The 23,019-nt window shown below is 36.7% G+C and overlaps 1 protein-coding gene and 1 long non-coding RNA gene across 3 annotated transcripts in view; one reads left to right on the top strand and one right to left on the bottom strand.

The window, feature by feature from the left end:
• dnajb14 (DnaJ heat shock protein family (Hsp40) member B14) overlaps window positions 1-23,019 on the top strand; it is a 213,373-nt gene that overhangs the window by 38,777 nt on the left and 151,577 nt on the right. The window lies entirely within an intron of this gene.
• On the bottom strand, window positions 1,234-3,945 carry LOC307153785. The gene is made up of 2 exons (XR_013820207.1): window positions 2,568-3,945; window positions 1,234-1,746 (listed from the first exon to the last, which is right to left on the bottom strand). It is a non-coding gene; the product is annotated as an uncharacterized lncRNA (long non-coding RNA).

The raw sequence follows: 23,019 nt of genomic DNA, 5'->3' as shown, positions 1-23,019 counted from the left end.
AAAACTTTGAAGCTATTTATAACAATTTTTGTCATTATGATAATAATTAATTCTACATTTACAATAAACTGCCAGGTGTCAGCTTTCAAATGAGACCATACTTGTGCTTTTAGTACAAAGGGTTCATGAACTGTATCTGTTTCAGTTTGGGTATGTCATTTCTGGGGATTTTTCAAAAGTGGGGTTGCAGCTTAACAGGTTAAACTCTCTGGCGTCTGCTCTCGACACCAATACCTTAACTCTCTGGCGTCTGCTCTCGACACCAATACCTTAACTCTCTGGCTCTTGCGTCTTCAGTCGACAACTGGCCGAGTTTCTAACTAACTTGCTTCCCTAAACTAGCTTCCTGCGCAGGAATAAATCGACAAACAGACCTGCAAATGTCCTTTAAATGCTTTAATCACGGCCAGGAGATCTTCCCGAGCAGTTCTCAGGGAATCTCTCCCAAGAAGCAAGGCCGGAGGATCTCAGACAAATTCCATTGAGAATCCCACCGAAAAACACATACAACAGTTTTTATAGAATCAAGAAAACAAATAAGACTAACATGTCACCTTCAATATGATTGGTTCAATTGGTTCAAAAGCCCCAACCTTTTCCCTCTGTCACTGGCATAAGCAAACTCTGATTACTTATCACAAGGTTTTTGCGAACTAGTCATGTCTAGTTTCAGTTCCCCTTTCTGTTATTAATAACACATAGACACATACACTCAAAGTCATAAGTTTTTCCCAAAGAGTTTTGACACATTAAAAGCATATGAATGTTATTCCTGCAAGAAAAACAAATGTTAGTTGATTAATTAAAGTTGATTAATTCAAATTCATTCACATTCCCCTCTCTGGTCGTAATCAAACACGGCCAAATAAAATATATCTGGATTTTTAATTACACTAATGAATTATTCCATACCTGCATGATTTACCTGCAAACTAATTTACCTTTACCAAATCATCCCATTATAAGTCAGTGACTTTAATACCACCTGATATCTCTAATCATACCATGTTCCATCTTTTACTCTATAATACCTGTCAAATATTCCTTCAATCAACATCATAAGTTGTAATTAAAATACCACCTTTTTCCAATGTTACTATACCATCTTCTTCCCTACATTCTATCTTCGAGCAATCTAATTCCATTTTCAATAAAAAATTAACATACCATAGTACATTGCCTTTATAACTTTAGTAGACCTTGAGCCAAGTTTAAGTCTCATCTTTCTCTGAATTTTGAATCTCATTGATCTATTAGGCCTTTAACAGGCTGATACTGCTGATTAACCATTTTTCTTAACCTTATTTTGTTAGCTTTTAATTAAAGCAGGCGATTGTTTTACTTAGTAAGATCTATTTAAGGATCTGTGTAATAAAATCTACCCAACCAAGTTCTAAAATCTTTCATTTTTATCCTTAACACAAATATCAATAATTGTATTATTTTGTTTCAAACAATGTCATTATTTTAAAATGAACTCTGTTTCACCCAGCTCTTGCCATGAGAATAGCCTTAGCTGCTGATGTGCCATTTAATCATTAATTACCTATCCTAAAATCCTATTTTTTTTCCAGAATTAACTGATGGACATAACATGTCCTGCCTCTATTTGTTGGCAATGCGGAATAGTTCATAATGGATCCATTGATCCAGATCATTAAATCTGTAACTTCATTCTGAATTAAGAAAGCTTTTTAGAATTTTGCTTTATGAGCAAATATTCTATTTCACTGAAATGTCTTAACCCTTTAAGTGTCACCCCCCTTTTTTAAAATATACATGAAAATGCACATTTCGACTTTAAATGGTTGTAATTAAAGAATGCTTTGGAGTATAGACGTAAAATTGGTCTTGTTTTAAAGAAGACATTTTGCAGATTTTTGTTGAAGTGAAATAAATTAAGAAAGTGAAACAAAAAAAAAGTTATAGAAGTTTGAGTTTATGAAAATGTACAATGTAAAAAAATTAATTATTCATATTTTATATAAAATATATATTTTTAAAACCTGGCCGACTCTAAAACTGCTAGAAAATCAAAGCCAAAAATCTGAATAAGTTGTGTTTCAAATTTTAGGTTGATATCTCAAAAAATGAGCTTTCAGTGAGATTTTGTTTGGGCGCAGTACCAAACATTTTCACTAGGTGACAACCAGACTCCATTACTGCCCATATAAGGGCGCCTCCATTTCCATATGTGTTATTAAAAATATTTTAATATCTTTTTTTCTAAAATAATTTAATGGATGATACCTTTTGAACTCTTGGCATGAAAACAAACTGAGGTTTCAAACATTCTTTCATGATTTTTCATGTTCATTGCTATTTCAAAATAAAGGTCTGAACATGCCTTAGGAATATGAAAATATTCTTGTTGCAAATTAATAAATTACAGCTCCTCTCTAATTTATTTTGAAAATCATTCACCAAATATGAAAACTAGAGTTTGTAAGCTTTCAAATGATATATAGTTTGTCAATATTAGTTTATGTTTATTATAGGATATTACCGTTTTAAATATGTAATGATTTTGGGCCCACCGGTGGGCCGGTGACACTTAAGAGGTTAACTGTTTAGATTAATTTTAGTTTAAATTTGACATGTTTGAGTTACATTTCTCTTGGTCTTGGTTTTAACTTTGTGCCCCCTACATAATAATTTTAACACGTTGAAGACCTTCCTCAACAAAACAAATCCATATTTCATTTCTGGAAGCCGGGCTGAATAAGCAAGCACTGTTACTGTATTCCTAGATAGACTAGACCCGCAGTCACCTCTCAGATATCAAATACAGACATTAGACAATACATGAAAGGAACATTTCAATAATCACACTGGTAACTTCTTTAACTAATAATAATTCAGAAATTAAATATGTTTCCCAAAATCAATCTCCCTTTGAAAGTTTTTCTTTTGCTATTTTAACAAATGGAAACACCTAAAAAATATTTAATTTAGTCATTCATTCATCGCTATAGAAGCCCACCCAGTTATCTATTCGGACCTAAGTCTGGCAAAGTAACTTGTCCTCTCTTATTAGAGAACAACTATTACCCCTATTAATTTTTTAGCATCTATGATATCTGCATTAGGGTTCTAAAACCCTCAAGTTTCTTCAAAAATAGTCTCTAGATTATTTATTATCTTTACAGTAATGTACCTAGTTAGAGTCCCCATACTCTACAGAATTAAGAGATTTTCCTCTTTCCAATTTAAGACTACCTGAAGTATTCAAATTAATCAGTAATTGTTCAAATCATGAGATCTAAATACTCAGTCCTACAGTATAGTTTGATTGAACCAAATAAAACATCAATAAACATCACACAAAATTAATTATTATGCTAAGCTTAAACCATTAGTTGGTCCACATCTTCCTCCAGATGTGTTGATCATCTTGTTGCCCCATGGACGTTCCAACTTCACCAGGGTGATTCTTTGCGAACCGTTGCAATGGGCTTTCCCACGTTGGCAAGGGAGGTACGTTAAACTAGCACGTCCTTGATCCCCCACTTGACGCTGTGCGTTGTCGTTGGTGTAGTTTAAGTCGAGATGCTTGGACGGAGGTGTCACCGCACCCCAGATGGGACCTTGTTTGTGGAGTGAACCATAAGAACAACCTGTGAATGGAGATCTTAAGTATTTTTTGTTAGTGACAACATGTATCATGTCGTCTGCTCGTCTGGCCGGTCGTCCTTTTTTGATGAGACCTGTAAAATTTCATGTTAAACAGTAACAAGACAATATTTTTATACATTTGGAACAGAATCAGTTCTGTTCGATGAGATCCATCATGACATCCTGTAAAAAGTAAAAAGTTAAATATGGGGTGGACAGGGCAAGCTTGCTTGCTCTCTGCCTTCCCAAAGTTATAGGGCTGAACGATTAATTGCATTTGCGATAATATCGCGATATGATGAAACGCGATTTTCTAACCGCAAAAGCTGCGATTAAACTTTGGTCACGTGACATGCGAGAGTAAAGCAGTCTGCACTACGGAGGAAGCATCAACTTGGCACGCTATTATAGACCTGGCATAGGCTACAGGAAAGAACAGTTTGTGTTTAATTTATGTGATATTGTGTTATAGATTCTCTCCAACGATTTTGTATCTATTCAGATAATTTCAGAATAGAGTCTGAGCTTAGTTTTAAACACAGATACGTGATTACGCTGCGTGTGCTTTATAAACAACCTTCTGCTTGCTTCTAATTCCTCTGTCTCACACACACACACACACACGACACCACTCGAACCTTCCGAAAAATAATCTTTCATAAAGTTCGGAGAAGTTGAAGCGAATTACAAGGACATTTGCGGGCGCTATTGCACAAGATGCGCTATAAGATACACGTGCTTTGCTTGATGTTACTCTTTTAGTCTCGCCCGCCGGCGCCGGTATTTTCCTTACAAATGCTCTACGAAGGCATCATATGTCTTTTGGAATTTAGTTGGCTTATATGTTAAAAATATGAAAATCACCGACAGAAGCTGCATTCAGTTTCAAATAGTCACACGCGCTTTGCGAAGAGCACTTGAGCATGCGGCTGTGAGCGACTCCGTCTACGTGGTTAAATGTACTTGCATCTCAAAATGCTTTTATGACGCGAAATTAATGTAAACGCAGTCAGTTATTTTAACAGACAGGACAAACCGCATCTTATATTTCAAAAGAGATGAACATTTAGTTTTTTAATGTGTATTTCTTTTTAAAAGTACTTGAACAAGAGGAGTAGCTGGCCGCACACTGATCAACTCAAGACTTGAAGTCTACAAAAGCATATTTTATTTTTCAAATTGCATTGTGCAAATAAAGTGCAAAGTGCATGTGGATTAAAAACAGACTAGACACCAGCAAACGTTTCAGCACATTGCTATCTTCAGTGCTCCTTTTTTATAATTCTAAGTACTTTTAAAAGTACTTATAATTATAAATATTTTAAGTTTTATTAATAAGATTAATTAATAAGAAAAAAATTTGATCGGCTCATGAGGTGCCTAAAGATTCCCATCCTATTTTACAATGATGTATTGCTTGTTTTTGTTGAAATAATAGAAAAGATAAAGAGCTTAAAAAATAATCGCATATTAAATCGCAATCGCAATATTGGTAAAACTAATCGCAATTAGATTATTTTCCAAAATCGTTCAGCCCTAGCTGCACAGGTGTGGCATTGTTTATTTCTGCCATAACAATAAACCCAGACCAGGATAGTTAGTCAAAATCATCCATGGTCGTTATTTTATTGGTCATATTTTCTTCCCTCGGTGGGGATATTTTAACCTGTGTGTCATATTTTATAAATTTAGATACAGCTGTTTTGATTGACATAATTTATTTGTCTTTGAACACCATATTTCACACACTCACTTTCACACACTTTCACACACCCCTCTCTGGCCAGAGATTCATACATTCTTGTCTGCCATAGCAGTTTATGAACTGAATGGGCAACATAAAGTGAGGAAAATAAATATTTGAACACCCTGCTATTTTGCAAGTTCTCCCACTTAGAAATCATGGAGGGGTCTGAAATTGTCATCGTAGGTGCATTTCCACTGTGAGAGACATAATCAAAAAAAAAAAAATCCAGAAATCACAATGTATGATTTTTTAACTATTTATTTGTATGATACAGCTGCAAATAAGTATTTGAACACCTGAGAAAATCAATGTTAATATTTGGTACAGTAGCCTTTGTTTGCAATTACAGAGGTCAAACGTTTCCTGTAATTTTTCACCAGGTTTGCACACACTGCAGGAGGGATTTTGGCCCACTCCTCCACACAGATCTTCTCTAGATCAGTCAGGTTTCTGGGCTGTCGCTGAGAAACATGGAGTTTGTGCTCCCTCCAAAGATTCTCTATTAGGTTTAGGTCTGGAGACTGGCTAGGCCACGCCAGAACCTTGATATGCTTCTTACAGAGCCACTCCTTGGTTATCCTGGCTGTGTGCTTCGGGTCATTGTCATGTTGGAAGACCCAGCCTCGACCCATCTTCAATGCTCTAACTGAGGGAAGGAGGTTGTTCCCCAAAATCTCGCAATACATGGCCCCGATCATCCTCTCCTTAATACAGTGCAGTCGCCCTGTCCCATGTGCAGAAACCCCCCCCCAAAGCATGATGCTACCACCCCCATGCTTCACAGTAGGGATGGTGTTCTTGGGATGGTACTCATCATTCTTCTTCCTCCAAACACGTTTAGTGGAATTATGACCAAAAAGTTCTATTTTGGTCTCATCTGACCACATGACTTTCTCCCATGACTCCTCTGGATCATCCAAATGGTCATTGGCAAACTTAAGACGGGCCTTGACATGTGTTGGTTTAAGCAGGGGAACCTTCCGTGCCATGCATGATTTCAAACCATGACGTCTTATGCCTGGCTCACACTACAGGAGTTTTAAAATCCTAACCGATTTTGAAATCTGGTTGAAGCACACACTTAAGGAGAATCTTTGCAGATTTTCTTCCCCCAAATCTTAAACATGCTCACACTACAAGGTTTGAAAATCGCGGTGCACCACACACTACAAAATGTTATTAAGATTATCGTGCCAGAGGAAGCGTCTCACGTGATCTCACGCAGCAGATCTGAAGTGTAAAAACATGGAAACATATGGGATATGCATTGCCATGAGACACACACGCATGCACGCACATACACACGCACAGAGACTTTGAACCTACCGGTACTTTGAGTTAAGAGCTTAGATCGGGCCCAAAAAAATCAAGCCCGACCCCTACCCGAGCCCATGCACGTTGTGTCCGAGCCCGGCCCGGCCCGACACGACACAACACAACTCAACACATTAACATAACTGTAATTATGAGCCCGAGCCCGATTTAAACCCGACCATTTTTTTAATACGTGGGCCAGGGGCGGTGCGAGATATTTTTTTAACGAGGGGGTGCTAGATAGCATATAAATACTATTGCAAAAATTGTCCACTTAATATTTAATATTCAATCATTTTAATTGTCACAATTAAAGTAGCCTATTCGTTTTATTAATTTGACCAAGCACAACATTCAGCATTCAATCAAATATTGATTAAAGATTTATTATTATTAGGCTAATAATGTTAACATAATATACTATCGTTATTTCGGCATAATATGTGTGCGTGCAACAAGCTAGATGTGCATTTTTAAATCCGGTGATGCGTGCATTGATTTTGAAATCCACGCGCTTTTTAACGCGCTTTTTAGTTTCGGTTTCATTACTGAACATGTAACGTTTGTGCCTGCTGACCACAGCGTAATACTTATTTATTTAGCAATAAATAAATGGAGATAAAAACGCATATCGAGTTGAGTCATTTAAAATTATCTCAAGGGAAATTCCTTCAGCACGACAGCCCTGCTGTCTTTTTGACAGCACTGACGTAATCACAATCTTGCTCATCCCGATAAATATCAAACATGTTTGATATGATCGGGGCGAGCCCGATTTGTGTGAGAGCAGATCGGGAGGGGCAAGATTCGATCTGTGAACGCCTCACATTACCAGATAATCTGCGCCGAACATCGGAACCGATCGAGGTCCTCGACAAGATTTTTTCTCAGATTCTCGGGAGGGGTAAATCGGGCATAAATCGGCCTAAAACTCCTGTAGTGTGAGATAATCTGCGCCGAACATCGGAACCGATCGAGGTCCTCGACAAGATTTTTCTCAGATTCTCGGGAGGGGTAAATCGGGCATAAATCGGCCTAAAACTCCTGTAGTGTGAGCCAGGCATTAGTGTATTACCAACAGTAACCTTGGAAACGGTGGTCCCAGCTCTTTTCAGGTCATTGACCAGCTCCTCCCGTGTAGTTCTGGGCTGATTTCTCACCTTTCTTAGGATCATTGAGACCCCACGAGGTGAGATCTTGCATGGAGCCCCAGTCCGAGGGAGATTGACAGTCATGTTTAGCTTCTTCCATTTTCTAATGATTGCTCCAACAGTGGACCTTTTTTCACCAAGCTGCTTGGCAATTTCCCCATAGCCCTTTCCAGCCTTGTGGAGGTGTACAATTTTGTCTCTAGTGTCTTTGGACAGCTCTTTGGTCTTGGCCATGTTAGTAGTTGGATTCTTACTGATTGTATGGGGTGGACAGGTGTCTTTATGCAGCTAACGACCTCAAACAGGTGCATCTAATTTAGGATAATAAATGGAGTGGAGGTGGACATTTTAAAGGCAGACTAACAGGTCTTTGAGGGTCAGAATTCTAGCTGATAGACAGGTGTTCAAATACTTATTTGCAGCTGTATCATACAAATAAATAGTTAAAAAATCATATATTGTGATTTCTGGATTTTTTTTTTTTTAGATTATGTCTCTCACAGTGGACATGCACCTACGATGACAATTTCAGACCCCTCCATGATTTCCAAGTGGGAGAACTTGCAAAATAGCAGGGTGTTCAAATACTTATTTTCCTCACTGTATATTAGAAGTGGAATACCACCAAATCTGAACGGTAACAAAGTTCGCCGACGACAGAAACTACTGAACGTAGACACACTGTGGCATTCCCCTTGCAACAGTGTCTGAACGCTAGGATATCAATTTTCAATTGTCTGATGTAGTCGCTATGTGATTGAGTTTACACAGTGGATGTAAACCTAACTTTTCAAAATCAAATAGATTAAACACTTTTAATAATAATCATATAGACCTACAATTGCAGTTGAGAGAATCCATTTTAATTTCTCAAATGCAATTTGTCATTCATTGCACAATTTCAATTTTTCAAACTTTTTGTTGTTGCTCATAAGCTATTTAAAAGAAGATTTAGAAATCTTCACACAATCTTTGGTCCATGGACAAAAAGAAAATAACATTTCCATCTCGTACCCCTGATGATGACAGCATGTGATTTCAAAAGTTTAGAATTAGAAACATTGTTTCTATTGAATCTAGAAAATTACCTTTAAATGAAATGGAGTGACCAATATTTTTGCTTTTCTAGTCATAATTTCTCTTTAGACGCCTTGTGGCCTATATTGTATTTTTCTTTTCCATAGAATTCTGCAATGTCAATAACCTATTAATGCTTTTACATAACTCTCACTGCCATATCCAGCCTCAGTTTTAACTGATTGGTGAGTCATGCTCTCACTTCTATTGCACTTCCTGCAGTAGAGCTGTTACTGACTGGTACCTATTGAAAGCAGATTCAAAGAGTGTTAGTTTAAACAGAGAAGAATATGAAGAAATATGAAGAATTGCTGAAACCAGTGGATAATCAAAAACAATCAAGTTAAATAATAACTAAATTTGAAACGGTCTCTGTAGTGATCATTGAAAATGCAGCACCTAGCCCACAAGGCTGATACATTGGATTGTCATTCAGTGTGGATTGTCATTCAGTTGAACTTCAGGCTGATACAGTGGATCGTCAGGCTGTGATGGCACTCTCATCGGTCTGGCTTTTGATCCATCCTGCCACAAAATGTTCATAATGCATGGCAAAATTTTCTTTAGGAAAAGTCTCAAGTGAATTGTCACCTTTGCAGGCTGAATCAGTCTCCCCATGCTGACCCCTCTCAGAAGTGTCAACTTCCTCTTTCAGGAGGGCGGCTGCAGGCCCCACTTCCTCTTTTATTTTTCTGCAGTCATCCCACTTTTCAAGGCAGCTGTCTGAAATCTTGAACACTCAGAGAACCGCAAAAATCAAATTAAACAGCTTAATTTCCAAAAGTCTCTTCTGGTTTACAACACAGCAATTCTTCAATTTATTAAAAAGCTTAGTCCTTCATTGCGGAAAAAAGCAAGCAGTTCTTCTTTGCAAAGACGCAGGAAAAAGCAGGAAAACTCCTCTAACAATAATGCAGTGCATAATGTAAACCGAAATAATTATTTCTTTTCTCTTTTACCAGAAACTAAAATAAAATGGCTCTAAGATGTCAGTTATGTGCTTGTTCAAATCACAATTTATATTTAAAGTTGGTCACCCATTCTCATTCTCATACTATGCACAATGCACAAAAATTATCTTAGTTAAACATAAACCATTGACTCTTAGAATCTCTCAGATCAAAACCATTTTTTCACACTGTCTCCTAGGGATAACGGGATACAAATTCTAGACGCCTTCATATAGAATATATTATTTAAACACGTGCAGTTAATATTTTATTATTTTCTCATCACTTTAAGTGATTACCTAAATTCAAAAGCAGTGAATTGCTTAAATTCTATTGCTCAGTTCTATATATCTCATCTACATAAATACATAATTAAAGTCTAACTCATAAAAGTTCCTTCATTACTCAAAATTTCCTAATTATCACAGAATGCATATTCCTATTATTATGATTTATAATTTTAACAATTTCTTCATTTTAATTATCTATTGATCTTATTTCAACATTTCAACATTTATCTCTTTTCTTTCTCTATTAACCTTTCTTTAATTCAATCAACATCAAAGTCTTTTTAAACAAAATTTCAAACAAAAAGCAAGTTTCATTACTACAGCATCTAAGGGTATTTTCCCCTCCTGGATCTGGTTTCCAGCATGACAAGTTGCTATTTGCAGAACAAAGTTTCATTAAGAGCTTTCTAGGCGCACTCTCAAAAACAACAAATAAAATACTCAACATATACTAATTTGGTTGAATTTAACCATAATCATTCATTGCCCTTTTTAGCAAAGGTAAAACATTTTTTAAATCACTTAAATCTTTTCACCAGTTTTCTTCAAAATTTTACTTAACAGAATAGCCAATTTTTAATTAAACATTTTAATTAATTTAGAAGCATTTTAAAGGAAAAATGTCAAGTCTGTCGTCCTACCTTAATACTTTAAGTCCTTTTAGCCCGACTGGAATGGTCCCTCTGTCGAATAGGGTTCTGCAGTCTGCAGAGTGAAGACAACGGGGTTCCTCGCTCCCATCGATCCGACAGAGGGAGATTCCGAGGACTCCTGGATGGCCCGCCAAAATGTCGTGGATTTTCTCCCTAAACCTAACTACCTGGGATGTCTGCACTCGACACCCACCTGATCTTAATATCTCTGGCGTCTACACTCGACACCAATACCTTAAACTCTCTGGCGTCTGCTCTCGACACCAATACCTTAACTCTCTGGCGTCTGCTCTCGACACCAATACCTTAACTCTCTGGCTCTTGCGTCTTCAGTCGACAACTGGCCGAGTTTCTAACTAACTTGCTTCCCTAAACTAGCTTCCTGCGCAGGAATAAATCGACAAACAGACCTGCAAATGTCCTTTAAATGCTTTAATCACGGCCAGGAGATCTTCCCGAGCAGTTCTCAGGGAATCTCTCCCAAGAAGCAAGGCCGGAGGATCTCAGACAAATTCCATTGAGAATCCCACCGAAAAACACATACAACAGTTTTTATAGAATCAAGAAAACAAATAAGACTAACATGTCACCTTCAATATGATTGGTTCAATTGGTTCAAAAGCCCCAACCTTTTCCCTCTGTCACTGGCATAAGCAAACTCTGATTACTTATGACTAGTTCGCAAAAACCTTGTGATGTCTAGTTTCAGTTCCCCTTTCTGTTATTAATAACACATAGACACATACACTCAAAGTCATAAGTTTTTCCCAAAGAGTTTTGACACATTAAAAGCATATGAATGTTATTCCTGCAAGAAAAACAAATGTTAGTTGATTAATTAAAGTTGATTAATTAAAATTCATTCACAGGACATACTATCACATCATACAATTCCATCTTTAATGGTTGCTCTCTGTCACATCTGGTCACAGTAAACTAGCCTGTCAATCATCTTGTCACAGTTAAAATCCTCCACATTTCATTTCATTACATTCCCTAATGTAACAGAGAAAAATGCAGAAGCACGCTGATCTGCAGTCGCTGGCCTTTCATGCGCAGACTCCTCATATTAATGCATAATGATGCATTTAAAATTGAATGGCCAAACGGATCTTTTATAAAAGTTCATATTGTTATTGCAGATGAAATATAACACGGATAACATTAAATAAATATATTTTTTATCAGGTTAAACTTTGATTAGTCACTCAAACCTTTATCTGAACCTCTCACCGTCGGTCACGCATATCCGCCATGTTTTGTAGTTTTTTAACACTTTTTTCTCGTGTTTGTAGTTCCTCCTCAAAAGCTTAATGGGTTGTGGGCAATATAAGCCGTTATTGTGAGCACAGATCCTAGGGGTGGGAATCTCTAGGCACCTCACGATTCGATTAGATTCAATTAGGATTCAGAGGGCTGCGATGCCATGCTAAACCGATTATCGATGCATCTTTTTTTTGTGTGACTACTTGGTATTTTAAAGCATAGTATTTATAATGACCCATAAAGAATTTACTTACAATACTTCCTATATTAATTTCCTATATTAATTTTATTAATAAAACAAATGGAAGTGATTTGGCAAGTCAACTATAAGGTTACATTTGCCAGCATATGTCCCAACATTGCAAAGAACCAACAGGAAAAGAAATGTGTGCCTGTACTAGCAGCATACTTGTTGTAAATGAATACAAACTTCAGCATATTCTGAATCTCTAACATTTAATAAAAGACTTCTAACCAAAATCCTCCTGTTATGTGCAATGAGCAATATAATCCTTCAGACAAAAAAAATAAAAAAAATAAAAAGACACATTTTGCTGTAGCAAAATCACAAACAGCTTTCATTAAAAAATACAGAATTATGTACCAGCAGCTCTCATATAAAATAATGCTTGTGGACTTAAGTATATTCTGAATAATTAGTAACATACAAAGCCATTCTTATACAAAACTAAAAAATAAAGAGTTATGACTAGACATTTTTACTGTATACCGCAATCAAAAACAGCTTATAGAAAAAAAGTAAATGAACATCTGCAGAGAGCACAGTCAAACCGTTACTTTTTGTGACTGGCATTGCACTGATACACACTGTGACTGTGGAGGGCAGTACAGTAAACCTATGTATAACGTACGTATAACAGATCGGTTTACAGCATATTGATGTGAAAACTAAACAATACAGAAAGCAGCTCTCATACAAAAAATACAAAATAGGTCACAATGTAATTGCCAATTTTCCATACGTTAGCTTTTAACAAAGAGGATGCCCTTCGGATTTCGCGCTCACCCATCATGCGTCTCTGTTATGTGCACGCCACAGACTGTCCGTGTCCGGACACTGCACGTCCGCGCTTCAGAGTTCCGCCTTTTGCGTTCCTTTAATATTACGATATTAGAGAGAAAAAATAAATAAAACATTTAGAAAATCGATTTTTGACATTTGTGAATCGTCCACATCTGCATCGCGATGCATCTAAGAATAGATTTTTTCCCCCCACCCATAACGGATCCACACATCGAAAATCCACCGGAAATAGTAGACCATCCGAGGACTTCTGGCATAATCTTCTCAACATACTATGCTTTGGGACACACTTATTTTAATCTCACATAGGCTACTGTTTAGGATGGATAGTATGGACATTGAGACGCAGGGACTGTTTGCAGATACCATAGAAATGAATGAGAAGTGCCGTAAACTGAATCATACCTGTAGCACAATCGACCTATCGGTGAGCGCTGCCCCCCTTAATTACTGTTGCTATCTCTGACAAACAACCGGAGTTGCTAACTGTCTTACAATGACAGCTGTCAGTGTGAAAACCTTGTCCCAAGATGTTTTTGATAAATTTTGGACACAAAAGTACCACCTCTTGTCGAGGAGCATTCAAGTGGGACTTACAGTTTTTCTCAATTGTTAAAACACTAAAACCCATTGGCTGAACAAAGTTCTCAGTTGCTTGAACTCATTTAGCTAATTGTGCAGTCTGTTGTCAATACCTTAAACCATTTCACATGGTAAAACACAATTTGCAGATCTCACTTAGACTTTTCAGCAAAACTCTAAACACATTCTCATTCTCAAAACACATTCTGCACTCTAATGAACATGTCATCCATACTGGTAAACACAAGTGGCAACAATCAAATACAAATAGAGAACACATGTCATTGATTGAACACAACCACTCAAAATGGATTTAACCTGTTTCAAAAGATGTGACACAAACAATATAAGCCAGTTCAGAGAGAAAACAGGTTGTTGAAGGTGGGAAGGAGAAAGTCTGAGAATGGATAGAAGAAACAATGTGAGAGGACGAGGACGAGTGCATATGCGAGGTGGGCGACGAGGAGGAAGAGGAGGAGGAGGGCAAGAAAGAGGAAGAGGGGGAGGAGAGGAAGAGGGGGAGGAGGGCAAGAAAGGAGGAGGGACAATATTGCTTGTGAGGTCGGCAAAGTGCTCTGGCCTGGCCTGACCCAGCCCAAAGACAAGAAGAAGCACACTGATCATATCTTTACTCCTTTGATTTTTGTCCCTTTTAGTATTGTATACTGTAGTACAGTGCATTGTAGGCTGTATACTGTACAATGAACAAATTGTATGGCCTGAACATTGTGCTTTCCATTTGTTAACAGTACTGACTGCTCAATAGATTTTGACTGGTTGCAGGTTCATATCAACAAAGAACAAGAATTACAGTATCACAGAGACAAAGGACACGTTTGTGAGATGCAGGGTACAGTACTGTAAAAATAGGTATACAAGGAGGAGGAAGAACAAAAAATAAAATTGCAAAGAGCAAAGCAGAGTAGTAATTTCTGATCAATTTTGAGCTACTATGATAGAACATGTTTTCGTTCATCAAAAGACAATAACGGAAAAATATGAAATTTGTTTTGAGATAAAAAATGTACTTCTCCCTGAGAACTTTTTTTTTTTTACTTTTCTTTTTATTTCCTTTTATCAAGTGCAGTCATACAGTATGTCACAAATGAACTTTTTGATGGTACAGTAAGGTGTCACGTGTAAGTCTACAAACAGAATAGCAGTCCGTAGATATCTTTCGAGAACTACTGTATATGTTTTGAACTATGTGTTTTCTATTTTTTGGTGTATTGTTTACTGACTGCTTGATAGTGTATATCATTTTGATCACTTTGTTTAGGATGAGAGCAGTGTTTGATTTTGAACACAGGTAAAACTGTTTTGAGGTGAAAGTTTCATTTTGCAAGAGGAGTCAGAGGTTTTGTAAATAGTGCTTGAAGATGAGGTTTTGTGTTTAATGTTTTCAGAAAAGGGAGCAAGGTTTCAGAAACTGTGTTTAAGCAATTGAGAAAAAATGTAAATATGCCATGGAGGGATATATAAAATATTTTAAAATAAATATGGTAAGTAACACGATTTATTTGGAAACGAGAGTTTACAAATCACAATGCTAGCAGGAGAAGCCTCATGTTACGGTCATCACGATCGCAGGTGGCTGTTTTCGAGCCATCGGGTGTTTTTGACCTACACTGTACATGAAGTGAGAACAGTTTGCTATTTAGGTTTGTATGTTAGCATGGACTCACTAACTTTAATTGTAACTTAATGATAGTATGACAACCAGAAATGAAAATGTTTGTCTTCATTTGGATTGGGGTTGAATCCAAGGTTACTGCGCATACATTATTGATATTCTAAATGAACCGAGCTTCAGTTGTATTGTGCAGATAATTGGTACATTCGCGCAAATCTTATCACACTGGTGAACGTGTGCACAGTACGGTGTTTCAAAACATGAATACCCATGCCCATCCTCAAAGAATACCTGGAATCAGTGTTACAAGTACCCCAGGCACATCGTTTTACCATTTTTGTAACATAAACACCATAAAACCAATGTTTCTCTATTGTGCTGAAACCTAAAGTTGCCAGAGTTCTGGTCCCCGTGCAACTGATACTCAACTGCCATTGGCTCATCTGTGTTCGAGGGTGGACTTTTGTTCGTGACATTTTTTTGGTGTTATCTAAAAATAAATAAATCCAAAATTAATAAATTTTTAAGAGCAAACATGTTGAAGATTAGACGATAGGCTGTTGATTCATTAAATGATTTGCTATTTCCTCAAAAGCGGTTTATTCAGCATAGTGAAGCTTCTCCTACATTGACATCCATTGAAAAAAAAAAAGAAAAAGAAACGGCCTCTTGTCTTCTTCCCTGCTTACCACAGTATTCGCTTTTTTTCGGCTAAGGTTGCAGGTAGAGCTATGTATCGCCAAGATTCTGCCGATACGATACGCATCACAATAAAGTGGCTATGATATGATATATTGCAATACTGTAAGAAAAGCGATGTTTTGCGATATTTCTTGGGTTTTTTTTAGGAAGAGGATCTAATTTTATAAAAACCATCATAAAGAACACACCACCATGTGCATAAAAACTGACTAAAACTTATACTTAATCAAAAAAGTGGGATCTAGATTTGCATTTACTATTTTGTGCAATTGAAGTAAAGGTAAAATATATATACTGTGAATATTAGGGCTAATATTAAAGATTTTTCTAATCGACTAGTAGTCGTTCATTTAAAAGATTAGTCGACTTATTGCGCATATTAATAAGCCATAGATCATAATAATGAGACTTTAATTGCCTATATAAAATACATAGCCAGTCAGCACTCAAACAGACGCATAAAGCTTGCCACAGCGCACTGGCAGATGTAATCCTTATGAATGACAGAAGTAGACTGTCTAAACATTTAAATAATTTATTGGTAATGTTTTCTGTGTTTTCGGTTGCAGAGACTAAGTCAGCAATGCTGACTCGTCATCTCTGCAGTAGTGGACACGCCTCTATTATGCACGCTTCATACGGATTACATAATCGGAGAATACTTATTTTCCATTTGAATTTGTTCATTCAAAAGTAGACATTTCAAGCTCTCTCTAGATCTAGTTGAATGACGATGCCGATGATCCATGCCAAGTTTCGTAACGACATGCTAATGCGTTAATAAAATACAGCATTTTACTACAAAATTAAAAATGGCCAATGCACAAAATGACAATATAAAATAATTAAATTGGATATCACTCAACTCGGCATGCTGCCCCAAATCTAACGAGACCACTTTTATGATTTTTGGAAAAACTGATCGAACTCAGGTCATGCTTGTGATCACATGGATCAAGTTTGGTCTGAATACGATAAAGCGTTAAGGAGATACGTCTATTACATAGCCATACGTCTATTGTGAATTCGAATCATCTTCAGCCAAGGAATCAGTGGAAAATAATTTTGTTGCTACCCCATCCAGTTCAAAAGTTATTAGCATAAACATGAGTGCAACTTTGGACAGTTGGTGGCGCTAGAGGGATTGAAATGTTAGAGACTCCAAATTTGATACGGTGACGGTTCACCATAGCAAAGTGACTGGCCTCTATGAGTGTGCCAAATTTCACAACTTTTTACCATACGGTTCTATGGGCTGCCATAGACTTCCAAAGTGTAAAAAGAAGAAACGGAAAAATAATAATAATAAATATAGCTGCAAGCAGCCATTATGGAGTTCAAGCATTTAAGACCTTCATGCCAGCTATGCTGTTTGGCTCTAGGCCGATCCGAAATGTAGACCTGAAACCCTAAAATATCCATGGTGGAGAATATGCAAATTATATAAATCTATAATACCAGTGCACCCTAATTCTTTGAAAAAATAATGGTTTTAAACATTTGTTTATCAGCCAGTGCTGGATAATTATAAAGATTAGATTAAAAAGATTTCTTGTCCCTCTTGTGGACAACAGTAGTATTAAAGGCTTCATCTTCAGGTGAAATGATTGATAGTTTAGAATTTACTGTGAGCCCTCTGAGCATCAGAAATCCATGAAACCTGGCATGTTTCTTCAAAATCAGTTGTTCTCCATATCTACACAGTTTTGTGAAGTTTCTACTTTGTGCACACAATATATAGACATGTTACTCACAATGGGCCATTCCAGAAATATATAAAAAATTGTATCTGCTAAATGGTTTCATCGATCGAAATTAGGGCTGGTCCGAATACCATTTTTTGAGCTTTCAAGCTTCAGTAGTAATGAACATCGAATATTCGAAGCTTCGGAGAGAGGGTGCTGAACATATTCTTCTCTCTAATAAAGGCAGGAATTTCTATGTGTCTGTATGTCCGTTTGCATTTTGATTATTTCGAGAACCGTTCATCCAATCGACTTCACAAGGGAGTGCAGTGTCGCATTTGGTGCAATATAGATAGACACGTGAGACGCAACACATTCAGAATTAATAAACTTTTAGTAAACTACAGAACAGCGCGAGTGGGAAGCGGCGCACCTCACGCGGGCAGGGCTTATGCTCCGAGAACTTACACTGTGATATAAAACGCACACACACAGGTCTGTTAACTTAAGCAATACTTTTAAGGTAGTCTAATATTTTTCTGACTAACAAATTACCGACACAGTAAAGGGTAGATTTAAATAAAGAAAAACTAAATTTAAATAAAGAAAAAACGAAATTTAAATAAAGAAAAACGAAATAAAAAAAAATAAAAAAACGGAATTTAAATAAAGAAAAACGAAATTAAGTTAAATTAAAAACGAGATTAATTTAGATTGATAATAACGGGTAAAAAGGCTAATACATTTTGTTTCTATTATTCTATTTTCCACAATGTCAAAGCAACGCAGCTTAACCCAAAACACAAGCTCAGACATGCACTTCGGTTCATACAAACTCTGCTGTTCTGCGCTCTAGCCAGAAAACACTCCTGTTGCAGGAACATATTAGGCGTCGGTTCTATTTCTAGCATGCACGCATTTTCTGCGTGGCTCGAGCCGCGCCTGAGACGCGTGTCTCACGCAGGCAGTGTGCAAACTCCCAACCTGTTAACATGGGAGCCGAAAATCGGACAAGCCACGCAGCTGAGATGCTCAGGCCACGCAGCCAGTGTGTCGCCGGCCTTTTTCAAGCGCGAATGAGAACCGTTTCGCGGGGGATCCCAGGTGTGCAAAAAAAAAAAAAAAAAAAAAAAATGAATATTCGAATGTCAAATTTTCAAATCGAATACCAACCCCCCGAACGAATATTCGAATATTCGGGTCCAGCCCTAATCGAAATACTTTTTTTTTTTTTTTTTTTTTTTTTTTGTGGGTAGTTTAATGTTTTATATTTCAATCTTCTTTATTAGTTTTTCTGCTTGGAACATCAAGTCAACAGATAATAACACTGATTTTATGAAATTAACATTCCACACTGTTAATACCCCAAAAAGAACCTGTTTCCACTTCAAAAGTGTGAGACGTCTCGCTAGTAAAGTAGTAAAGGCTAGAGCGTTTTGAACCGTTACTGAAAGGTTAACATCAACGGTCATCCCAAAAATGGCCAGAAGTGGATTTGTATCAAGATCTATGGCAAAGGCATCCCTTAAAATTTTGAATATTTTAGTCCAGTAATCAAATAATTTAGGGCATTCCACAACATATGAATGAGATCTGCTGGTGATTGCTTGCACCTATTACATGCATCGCTGACAGAGCGGAATATTTTAGCAAGTTTAGCATTTATAATAAACCCTATGTAGAATCTTACACTGTATCAGGCCATGTCTTGCACATATAGATGAAGTGTGAGTGAGATCAAGAATACGCTCTCAATGTTCATCAGAGATCTCAAATCCCAAGTCTCCCTCCCACGCACCTTTGGCCCTACTTGCATAACCTGGATTAATATTGTGAGTCAGATTATAAATGACAGAAATAGGCTACAATGTTTTGAATGTGGTTCAAGCTTTAAGAAGTCATCCAATGGAGATTCAGTGGGGTGACTCGGAGGTGAGGGAATAGTTTTTGCACAAAGTGCCTGACTTGAAAGAAACTAAATAAGTGGGAATTAGGTAGGGCAAATCTTTTGTAAAGGTTATTAAAGGATGAGAAAACTCCACTCTCATAGAGATCATCAATGGTCTTTATGCCTTTATCAAACCATATTCGAAACGCCTCATCCATATTAGAGGGTGCAAAACTGTGTTTTTTGAAAATCGGAGAGAGGGTAGAAGACCTATGCAAACCAGTGTGCTTTCTAGCTTAAGTCCATATCTTAACTGAGTGAGATACTACTAAATTTGAACTAATGTTGGTAGGCAATGGTAGTTGAGAGCATATAACTGAGTGCAGAGAGAGGCGTGCTGTGGACTGTTCCAGGTAGGCCCAGCAAGAGGGTTCAGAATTCAGATTGTTCCTCCAGTATAACATTTTCTGGATATTGCAAGCCCAATAATAGTGCAAAAAGTTTGGGAGTGCAAAACCTCCCTTGTTTTTAGGGAGCTCTAAAATTGATTTCTTAATGAAAGCTGACCTATTTCCCCATAAAAAGGAAATTATTTGTTTGTTCAAATCCATAAAAAAAACTTTTTCTTTAGGAAAATTGGAATATGTTGAAATAAGTACAAAAACTTGGGAAGAACAGTCATCTTGATTAGGCTTATACGCCCAGAGAAAGAGGGAGGTTAGCCCAACATTCCATGTCAGACTCCATCTTTTTAAGTAAGGGGACAAAATTAGAAACATACATTCCAGTTAAAGATTTGTTCACAATAATACCCAAATACTTAAATCCATCAGCCGCCCATCTAAATGGTAGAAGTGGATATGCAAGGTTATTTGCCAAAGAATTTACAGGGAACAACTCACTCTTTTACTCAAAATTTTACCGACATGGTTTAGAATGTTCAGAATAATAGGAACAGAAGTCTCTGGATCAGAAATAAGGAGTAGAAGATTATCTGCATATAGGGATAATTTATACTCTCTACCTTGCAGATTTATACCTTTAAAATTTACATCCTCACGAAGCCAGATAGCTAAGGGCTCAATGGCAATGGCAAAAAGCAAAGGCGACAAAAGGCAGCCTTGCCTAGTGCCCCTCTGAAGCAAAAATGGTGGTGAAACCACACCATTAGTTAACACAGATGCCTGTGGAGAGACATACAACAGTTTGATCCAGGAAATAAAGCAATCATCAGAACCAAAGCTTTCCATTACACGAAATAGATATCCCCCACTTGACTCTATCAAACGACTTTTCCGCATCTAGTGCCAGAACCACTTCAGGCACATCTGAACTAGGTATATTGAGAATATTGAAAAGTTTCCTTGTATTAACCCTCTGGGCTTCTTCGTATAATAGTCACACTTAGCTTCCTCCCGCCCGAAAACGGGCGAAGCCTTAAAATCTTACTTTACTTTTTCCCAGGATAACCAATCAAATATATTTTTGTTCTATAATGTTTTCTGATTATTATTTAGAATTTTTAGAATTTTTTATGATAGTTTGCATTAATTATATAATTTTTATTAGCTATTTTTTCCATTAGAATTAATATAAATATTTTTATTTTATTTATTTTATTTTATTTTTCAATAAATGCAACATTTCACATCAAATTAGAGTGCAGGCCTAAAAAAAAAAATTTTTCAAGTGAGAAGAGCGCCACCTAGTGGCTTCAAAATTTATTAATTTGTGTCATGTCCTATAACCGCCTATAGGCGGCCTATAGCTTTTTTATTTATTTATTTGATTTATTCCCATTCGGAAAGAAAACAATTTATTACTAATCAACCACTGAATGGAACAACACAAATTATATATCATTTTAAAGCTTAGGATCTCAGCTTTTTAATGCATCTAATTACATTTATTAATCCTAACGAGTGCTGAGTAATCCCTCTAAAACCAAGTGTACCGCCAGCAGGCGCCACCTAGCTGCGAAAATATTCATTACCATATTTTTCAAAAATCTTGCCTTGATTAACACAAAGTTGATGTCATTTGAAAGCTTAGAGTCTGAACTTTACAGTGAATGTATCCACTTTGAAAAACTCTTAAGTATTGCTGAGTAATTTGCTGATAAATAGAATTTCTTTTTTTTCATAATCTATAAAATAATGTATTGCAATGTGTCAAAAACATCATACAGCTCATGAAACATTCTCAGATAATTGAAAATGGCACATCATTTTTTACAGCATATTATTACAATTAAAATGAGCCCAAAATTAACATAATCTATTGCTTTTATGACAAGATATTCTTCATGGAGAAAAAATTGCCCATGAGGGGGTGTCAAAGACTGTACAAAAAGGCTATCTCTTTTCAAAATGCTGTAATTTTTGATTCCTTTATCCAAAAATTATTAATTTTTTATCCAGATGCAGCTAACATGTAGGGGGACTTCACTAAAAAAGAATTTTCCTCCTACCTTATTTCCTTCCTGAGTTATTCCATGACAAATAAGAAAGATATGCAAAATCATAATAAAAATTATATATATATATTGTCTTTTATCCGCCGTTTCTTGGCAGGACAATGTCCAAATGTAATGTAATTTATATTTTCAAAAAATTTAAAAAGAGTTCTTTCAAACGATACCTACCTTTTGACTCTCCTTGCTATAGTTTTGGAGTTATTATGATTATATAATTTTTATATAGTTTGGGGCAAAATGTGCTGTTTCAGTCTTACCAGTTCATTTCTCTCTCTGTGTGTGTGTGTTTGTGTGTGTAGGTGTGTGTGTGTGGGGGGGAGGGTGTCTTTTTTGCACTCTTGATGTTTTAGAGTGTCACCCCTTCATTGCTGTACACTTTTTTTCAGCACAGTGGCTGATCTGTAGCTTGTACCACCAAACGTTTCTCTGAGTTTTCCTATTTTTTCGTATTTCCCATTCATTTCCTATGTCGCCCGTTTTCGGGCGGGAGGAAGCTAAGTGTGACTTTTTTTTTTACGACCCTTTAACATATCAGAATCATCTCCTTGATTTGTTTGTGTGTTCATATAGGTAATAAAAGAAAAGTCACCAAGTTTCACCCCCATCCGATGAAGCAAAAAAATTAAACAATTCGAAACGTTCAAGTTTTCGCCCGTTTTCGGGCGAAGAAGCCCAGAGAAAGAATGTCTTCCAATCATAAAACCTGTTTGGTCATCCGAAATTATTTGGGACAACACTTGTTGTAAACACAATGATAAAATTTATAATTCACATTCAAAAGTGAGATGGGTCTATAGTTGCTACAAAGACCCCTTGTCTTTCTTGGCATTCAAAGTGATTGATGCTAACGACAGGGTGGGAGGTAGGAAGCCTTTAGAAAAAGCTTTTTTAAACATATTCTGTAGTGCAGGTGCTAGGGATGTAGAAAACGCTTTATAAAACTCG

This window comes from Squalius cephalus (genome assembly GCF_949319135.1).
Source record: "Squalius cephalus genome assembly, chromosome: 2".
In the NCBI taxonomy this organism is placed as follows: Eukaryota; Metazoa; Chordata; class Actinopteri; order Cypriniformes; family Leuciscidae; genus Squalius; species Squalius cephalus.
This window is presented reverse-complemented; position numbering and strand designations above follow the sequence as displayed.